This window comes from Callorhinus ursinus, unplaced genomic scaffold (genome assembly GCF_003265705.2).
Source record: "Callorhinus ursinus isolate GAN/ISIS: 27379988/994484 unplaced genomic scaffold, GSC_fseal_2.0 scaffold6, whole genome shotgun sequence".
Classification (NCBI taxonomy): Eukaryota; Metazoa; Chordata; class Mammalia; order Carnivora; family Otariidae; genus Callorhinus; species Callorhinus ursinus.
The window spans coordinates 48,087,558-48,096,962 of NW_027397068.1; positions in this window are offsets into that span (position 1 = coordinate 48,087,558).

A 9,405-nucleotide genomic window follows, 5' to 3' on the forward strand; every position below is an offset into this window, starting at 1 on the left:
ACTTGTAAGAGAGGCCTTCCACCCAGAGACTACAGGTCTATATCCTGTGATGAGTTGAAGAAAGTATACTGAGTTTCAAAGATCATCTTTCTGCCAACTTCCTCATTTCTACTGGATGTTCCTAATGACCTTTCCGCCACCCCCCCCACCCCCGCCACCGATTTTTCTTTTCCCAGGGATGCTCCTTCCTGCTTCCTTTGGATACAAGTCCCTATTGGATCCTACTTGTCCATATGCTTGGGCTAATAAATTTAATCTCAATTCATCTTATTCTTAGATTTAGCCAGTCTATGCTAAGGTATTCAAAGACTTTTCAGTGAACCAAGTAATCCTGTCTACCATTACTATTAGTTACAAAATGTTAGGGAGGCAAAATTTTCTTTGTCATCAGAAACCTTCCAAAAGATCTCACAAAGCTTTGGCAACATCTGCATCCCTTATAGAGTGTATGTTTTCTATAGTGATTCAGTTACCAAGAGTGGATTGGCAGCAGAATTTTGTCAGTGACTGGGTGATGCTGAAGATCATCTCTGACCAGTCCTTGGAAGGCTTCATAGGTCTTCCAAATGTTTTCTTAACTCTCTCCACAGACTCCTTTAATCATGGCTGAGGCCTGGATGTTATTAGATTTATCAGGGACTGGATATGAAATCCTGCACCAAGCACACAGTTAATATAATTTCTTTTACTTAGAATTCTGCTGTCTGTCCAATCTGGTTATCAATTCTCTTTTTCAAGACTGAGGATTAACAATAGGAAGAACAAGTTCAGATGTCCCCCTTCTCTGAATGATTCATATCATGTTTACAAAGGAAACAATTAGTTTTTCCATTTCTTTTGATAAACCTCCAAATATTTTGACAAAAGTTTCCTCAATAGGATACCAAAATTACATGAACAAATGAATACAATTCACAATCACCAAATATATACCAGGTACCATAGGTTTTAATATAATATACCTTAGCACAGACTCAAAAGGATTAGTACTAGGACTGAGCACCAAATTTAGGTTTCTTCTGTGCTACAGTAATTAACAAATGACCGTGAACGTTCGGCCACCTGGATATCCCAGTCTCTATGCTGCTTTCCTTTTCATAGTGCAAGACAGCATTGGCTTGTTACAAAGAAATTTATTATAACTATTTTAAACAACAATCTTTCCAGTTGTTTCTTCTTATAATCACAGAAGAAAAACGAAATATCTGTAAACACCGTCAGACTACATTTAAATGTAAAGGCTTAAATTTTTTTTTTTTAAACATTAGGCAGTCCAAAAGAGTTCAGATTTTTCCTTCTATGCTTCCCCTTCCCTGATTCACTTTTTAAGTCAAGATATAGGGGCGCCTGGGTGCTCAGTCTTAGATTAAGTGTCTGCCTTCGGCTTGAGTCATGATCCTGGGGTCCTGAGATCAAGTCACGCATCAGGCTCCCTGCTCTGCTTCTCCCTCTGCCTGCAGCTCCCCTGGCTTGTGCTCTCTCTCCTTCTGTCAAATGAATAAATAAAGTCTTAAAAAAAATGAAAGTATAACTTACGTATTATAAAATTCACCCATTTTAAGGGCATAGTTTGGGTCTTTATATTTTAACAAAATAAAAATAAGTTAAAAAGTAAAACGACTTACTTTTTTTTTAATTGCACAAAACATGAATATGGAATAAATTGAGAAAGCTGCCTATATTCCTCCAAAGACTCTAAACTTGGGATTGATTTATAAGTGTACTGATTCCTACTTTCCAGGATCAATTTATTCCCAGGTTATAGAAATGAATTGGGAGTAGAGAAAAATAGTAAATATTGTTCACTTCATTTTATGAAATAAACACAATCTCAATATCAAATAGATACAGACAAGATGCCATAGCCAATCTTACTTTATGTGAAAATTTATAAACAAAGGATCTAATAGAATTTAGCAGTATGTAAAACAATAACCTATCGGTTGCAATGGAGTTTATTTTAGGAAAACAATGGCAGTTAAATTTAATATTAGGAAACTTACTGAAATAACCTGAATGCATAAGTTAAGAATGGAATATGTTCATCTCAAAGTAGGTTGTATAAGTATTTGAGAGAATCCTCTTATTTTTTATTTAAATAAAATAAAACTAACCTCTTTGTGATGTAAAAATGGAAAGAACATTCCTTAATGTGATAAGGCATATCAATTTGAAATCAACAACCTAGAACCCATTTATTGCTGAAATTCAAACATATTCCCTTTAAAGTTAGAAATACATTAGGTGATCCTGTATCAATACTATTATTTAATAACAGTCTAGAATTTCTAGTCAGTGCTATTGGATATAAAACTAGATTAATAGAAAGATATTAGAAAGGAAGAAGTCTCAACATGATTATTTTCAGATGACATTATCATATACTTATCACACATCATCATACATAGACAACTCAAGAGACTTGACAGAAAAATTCTAAGAATTAATTGTAAAGTTCAATGAAATGGCAGGATACCTGATAATGACACGAAAAGTCAACATTTAAGACAAAAATGAGCTTAAATATAATGAAAAAAGAAGAGGCACTCACAATTGCAACCAATATTTAAACTACACACCAAATACTTTAATAGAAAATGATCAATTATAGGATTCATAATATTCATGAAATAATCTCAGAGATTATAATCTCAGTTTAGGAGAAGTATAGACTGTCCTAGTAATGAGCCCTAAGAGAGGAATGGATGTGTAAGGAGTGCACAACTTCCTTAACATGAATTTATAAGAAGTGCAAAAGCAAATTTTTTCTAGGAGTCTCTTTGAGTATTCATCAAGGCATTCCAAAGTTATAAGCATGCCTAAACATAATTTGGTGAAAGCAGTCTAGGGGCTAATAATATATCTTAGATGTACGGTTATCTGAGGGTCTGGCTTGATTCAAAGACAGATTAAGATGAAAGCAGCACAGAATTGTCCCAGGACTAATGGCTGTTGGGATTGGGTGATGTGTATATTTAGGTTCATTATACTATTCTGCTTATTCTGGTCTATTCTTGTGTGTTTGAGATTCTCTATAAGAAAAGGTTAAAAAGCAAACTTAAGGGTGCCTGGGTGGCTCAGTTGGTTAAGCGACTGCCTTCAGCTCAGGTCATGATCCTGGAGTCCCGGGATCGAGTCCCGCATCAGGCTCCCTGCTCAGCGAGGAGCCTGCTTCTCCCTCTAACCCTCCCCCCTCTCATGTACTCTCTCTCTCTCTCTCATTCTCACTCTCTCAAAATAAATAAATAAATCTTAAAAAAAAAAAAAGCAAACTTAAAACAGCAGCTTTTTAAAATATGCTTAACTGACCCAGTGAGGGATTTTAGTGGCTCAATCACCTTCCTGGACTTATGTACAAAATGTCTATATGAATGAATGTGAATTGTTTTTCTAGGGAAGAGGTCCAAAATTCTGATCACATTCTTAGGAGTCTATTTTACTAAAATAAGAGCAATTGGAGTAAATAGCTTTCCTAACTTTTGGCCAACCCTCCATGAGGATTATTTCTTTTGACTATTGTTTTTACTAGAAATTAAGAAATAGAGATTCTGGGCACCTGGGTGGCTCAGTTGGTTAAGCATCCAACTCTTGGTTTTGGCTCATGTCGTGATCTCAGGGTCATGGGATCGAGCTCCGAGCCAGGCTCTGCACTCAGCATGGAGTCTTCTTGTACCTCTCCCTCTGCCTCCCCACCCCCTCCACTCACTCTCTCTCTCTCTAAAATAATTTTTTTTTAAATAAAAAAAAAGAAATAGAGATTGTAAGGTTATGATCTCTTGCACAAACCCTGAGGTACAAATGGGACTTGCTGTGAGGATTCTTGGAATCTTTGTGGAGGAAGAATTTATGACTGAGGAACCTAAGACTTGAGGGGAAAACAGAGTTGGGGGCGGGGGACTGAGGATGCAAGTGAAGTCCTGAAAGCTGTTATAATAGGCTGTCAACCTATTAAAACAACATAAATGGGGCAACATGTTAAATAAAGCAAGCAAAAGTGACATTTCATAAATCCTAAAAGAGTTAATTATGGGCATTATAAAACTAATTCCCATTTACCATTTCTAACTCTGCAGAAGTTATTCATCATCCCCTATTGAGCTGCTTTCAAATTCATTTTGCTTTGCTGCTGATAATATGTATTTTAAAAAGCCCTCCTCCTCCCTGCCTCCCACTGCCTAGTTAGTTTCATTCTTGATCCCAGTGTTCAAGACCTTTAAGTTTTGTCCCTAGAAGATGTTGATTCCTGCCTCCCAGGCCCATGATGTTCTAGAGACAAATAGAGTGAAATAGCACCTCTTAAGAATGTTCCAGTGCCCTCTTTTAGAAAAGACTCAGTCCTGTGATGACTTTTTTCCCGCAACTTCCAAATTATCACATACAGTTTCATTAGAAAACTCCTACTCTGTCATCTACTTTGTCTCCTTTCCTTTTATAAGTAAATGGTTTTTAATGAATAAAATATGAATGTCCAGCTGTGATGGTGATGATGATGATGATGATGATGATGATGGTAACTGATGGTTATTCTGGGCCAGGCACTTTTCTCTGTGCTTTGCACGTATTAACACATGCAATTCTCACATCAACCCTACAAGGTAGTGCCAGAAACATTATCTGAAACCTAGTAATAGGGAAAAGAGAGAAGTTGGTGTCTTTCCAGGGCATGGCTGGGCTTGCAACTAGTCTTGATTTTCTATTGCCTGAACAGACTATTTTGCAACTCTGCAGAGGCAGAGATTAATTTGTAGATTTGTGTTGAGACACAAAGAATTTCTCTTGGGTTGGTGGGCCAGTGGAGGGGGCATGTGGTAATCCCAAAGGTTATGGTTCATTGCCCTCTTGGACATTAACCTATTTTTGTTTCTAACCCTGCAATCTTTTCTGAACATTTGTTTATTACACTGCCTATAAATGCATATTTTCTCAAGTGCTCTTTGGGCAAGTTTTACCATCTTACTGTTCCCTCATTAACTAATGATTTAAATAAAATCCATGACACAATCACTTTTTTAACCTTTTGAAAATCATACTCTCAACACTAGGTGTGTTGCCTTATAACTTCTTAATCATTGTGTACTAGTCTATTGTGAGGACTTCAATCAGTATACTCAGCTGATTTCCTCATTGTAGGGTACTGAGGTTACTTCCAATATTTTTCCTTTTAAGAAAAAAATGCTATATGAAATATTTAGTGTTCAGTTGTTCAATTATAACCATACAAATGAAAAAGTTTGTACCAATTTTTATTTCAACAGAATATGAGAATACTCACTTTCACATTTCACATCTCTCTTCCCTGAATGATTCTCAACAAGAGTGACTCATACACATAAATTAAAAAGAAGGAATTGATGAAAATGCATAACTAAAATTTTGAGGAAAGAGAATTTAGAATTGGGGACAATTTACTGCACTATGTATTAAGGGCAAATTCTATGATTTGAGAATCAACTGAGTAGGTTTGACAAGTTATTTTCTAACTAATCTTTTTTTTCTTTTAAAGATTATGCTTATTTATTTGAGAGAGAGAGACAGACAGACAGACAGACAGAAATAGCGACAGAGATCACGAGCAAGTGTGGAGGAGAGGGAAAACAGGCTCCCTGTGGGACTCGATCCCAGGACCCTGAGATCATGACCTGAGCTGAAGGCAGACACTTAACTCGCTGAGCCACCCAGGTGTCCCTTTTCTAACTAATCTAACATTTGTGCCTGGATGGCTGCCTACAGATAGGGCAGTGGATTATTCATAGAGAGAATCAACTTCTTTTCCTCCCTCATTTTTTTCCCTTCCTTCTTTCCCCCTCTCTCTCCCTCCCTCCCTCCCTTCCTTTTTTTTTTTTCCAAAACACATATCTAGATGCTCTACAAAACAATGGCTAATAAAAGCCACAAATTTTTATGTCATCAAGGAGGACAACAGTAATTTCAGTGTGGAAAATGCAGTATTTATTATGAACACCTATGTATGGACTTGCACAAATAACCTAGAGAATACCTAATTTTTAAGAAGATTTTATTTATTTTGAGAGAGAGAATAGGGGTGGAGGGGCAGAGGTAGAGAATCTCAAGCAGACTTCCTGCTGAGCATGGAACCCACAGGGGGCTGGATCGCATGACCTGGAGATCATGACCTGAGCTAAAATCAAGAGTCGGATGCTTAACCAACTAAGCCACCCAGGCACCCCGAGAATACCTAATTTTAAGCCATATTGTTTCGTTCACACCACCATAATCTATTTTATGGTGGAAGTTAAAACTTATTTCTTAAAGTTAAATAAAAAGGAAAAAAAATAGCTCAGTGAATTTTAAAAGATTTTAGTAAATACATGTTTTGAGGTACATAGAACATGGCAATTTCCACTATCTTATCTATCTAGAACTTAATTCTATTTTCAAGGCATCAGAAATGTAAATTCTTGAAGCTTGTGGTTTCTTAAAGTCAACGGTGAGAGCAAGTCCCAAAACATTGCTATCACTACTGCTCGTTCTACAATCTTTTAGTGCTTTACAAATGTTTAATAGTTAGTGAGTGATGTCACTAAGCCCAGACAAAGAGTGTGTTACTGGAAATGTATTCAGAGCTCAAAGAACTAAGAGGAGGAAGAGAGGCAGATGCAAGGAAGAGAAACCAGTGCTCCCAGAAACAAGCGGAATGTGTTGTCTTCTTGCTACCGAAGAATTCCTAATAGAGTGAAAGCATTGACAATTTGTCTTGAACACCTCACAGCTTCCCTTTTAGTTCCAGAGTGATCTGGAGTTGGGAGGGAAATATATGTATATTAACTAATTTAAACTCGTTGATGACTTTATCTTGAACATGAACAAACCTAAGGATCTGAAGGTAAATTAGGCAACCTTTGTCCCCATCTCTGAGATTCCCCAGGGAGGTGAGAACCATGCAGAGAGAGGAGAAGACAAGCAGTCGATTGCTGAAGATTCAGAGATTGTGGGAGGTAGTGCTCACACCTCACCAAACTGCTAACCTGACATCAGACCTGAGTTTGAAAAAAAACACTCTTGGCATGCTATGCCAGGAACTTCATGTTATTCTTCTTTTGTGTGTTTACTGAATTTCCGCTAAAAGCACTTAGCTCCTTCTGGTCCTTAAACATGGTCCAGGTTTTCATAACGTTAAGGTGAACAACAACAAGAAGGTTGCCAAAGTCGTTAAGCTCAGTAATCAATTATCCAGATGTTGGGGGATGTTTACCAGAAATTTTCCCTAATGAGCCAGACCATTTGGCTCAGGTTACGGGTGTTGCTAGAAAGGCTTTCTTGGAAATTAGTTCAAGAATATCCTCTTTGACAAAAGGGCCGGACTCCAGGCCTGAGAAATTAAAGATTTATTTCTAACTGAAACATTTTCAAGATTAAAAGACAAACTAAATTGAGTCTGGAGCAAGGGTGGGGTTTGAAGGGTTGAGTTTTTCTGCCAGCTCTAGAATGTAGTTTTAGGACACATAAGTGGAGTTTTAACGTGTTGAACAGACTAGGTCAGTGAATAAATATGCATTGGTCTCTAGAATTCATACTTTCCCGAACACGCTAATTGCAAGTACTTTGCATGCCTACAGTCCCCTGAAAAATATTTTAGCTGAAGAAAGGGGGGTATAGTATAATGATTTTTCCAAGCTTCTCTGTTTGATTTCCTTGAGGAAATCTGTGTTCTCCGAAGTTTGGTATTCACCAGAATCTGCCTGATGCGACACTCCTCGTGGCTCCTTGCCCAAAGCCCAGCCCAGGATTCCAGCCCAGGTATGACAGGCCCTGGGGTGCCCATGGAAATCCTAGAGCTGCCACAGTTTGGGATCTCCTGGGTGTTGCTATTGTAGTACCAGGCTGAAGAAGGACTGTAAGAGAGCCCAAAGAAGAGACACCCTAGGGAAGACCCTGGGCCAATCCAGACGCCTGAAGGCTTTTTTTGAATGGGATTATATATAATGTGTTTGTACCCTGTAGGTATTGGAACTACCCTGTAGTTACTTGTCCTGGGATGAGGTAAGAGTGGGATTTGCCTCTGTGAGAGAGGAGGCAAAAGTTGAGATGGCTTATCTCAAAACAAGGATCCGGGTATGTTTTCTCCTAGGTCAGACATCGGATTTAACTTTACCATCAGACAGTTCCTTACTTTCACGTTTGCATTACACCTTCCTGCCTTTCGGGTAACAGAGAAAACAAGTATGAGGGTGGCAAATGGAAGCTAAGTGGCAATTCTCCAACTGGGGAGCTGGAGAGAGGACTGTGGCTGAGGGGTGTGGTCAGGAGCGCTCGGGAGTCACAGAAGAGCCCTCCAGGTCAGTGTCGCCAGGGGAACGTGTCCCTGCTCCATGCCCGGGGGAGGCAGAGACGCATCTCCTCCAGAAACACCAACTGGAGACAGACCTTCCATCTCCTGGCCCTTCCCAAAAGTCTTCTCTTCAACCTTCCACGATCTGATGTGAGACTCAGAAAAAAAAGCCGAAGATGTTTTCTTGTGAGCGGAGGGCTGGATCCAGGGGACACTTTGGGACATCCTTGGAAAACTGTAAAATAAAAAAGTCTGAGACCCACTGTGTCCAAATCATGTAAGGTCCAAATCATTCAGATCCTGTAAGGTGAGCTCTGAAATGACAAGGCTCAGGGCAGGAGTGGCTTTCCGAACGGAAGTACCCTGCCTTTGGAGAAGCTCATCACCGAACCTAATTTAATTTTTCCGCATGTTCCCTGTGTTCTTTTCATTTCTCGGAAACCAATTTCAGAGGTAAATAGCTGCCTGTCAACTTCACAAATTAAACAAATGTCATATAATTGTATAATTCTTCACTATTTCCCAATTCTTCTTCTTCTGATGCCTCAGACTGCTGAAGGAGCGCATTTATCCACAACATTAGCTTGTTAATCTAAATCCTAGGCAACCTAGTTTCCAAAAAATTGACATTTATATTCTTTTAATGTGATATGGCAAATGAAAGCCTAGTATTTATTGTGGAAATAAGTATTTCAAGCACATCGGTTTATTTCCAATTTCCTTTCTTCTCATTATTTCTTATTTTTATTCTGATGTCTCCAGATTATTGCAGACTTTTAAAAAAAACTCTTTTCAGATTTAAGTATTTTCTGTGATGATTTCTAGTCCTGGTCAGAAACACCAGATGAAATAGAGAGATTTCAGGCCTTGTTTGGCATCATATGTAAATATGAAGACCAATGGACATATCTTTTTATACCAGTTCCAAACAAACACTAATAAAGTTAGCTTTAAAATGTATATTATTAGTTATAAACTCCTCAGGCTTGAAAAAAGCTTTTGAAATTGTTAGGCGGATTGCACAGCTGAATGCCAACAATAACAATAAAAGTTCTAAGTTGAAATAAGCTCTTTGCATGCATTGTTTCATTTGATCCTCACAATGCATCGTGAAG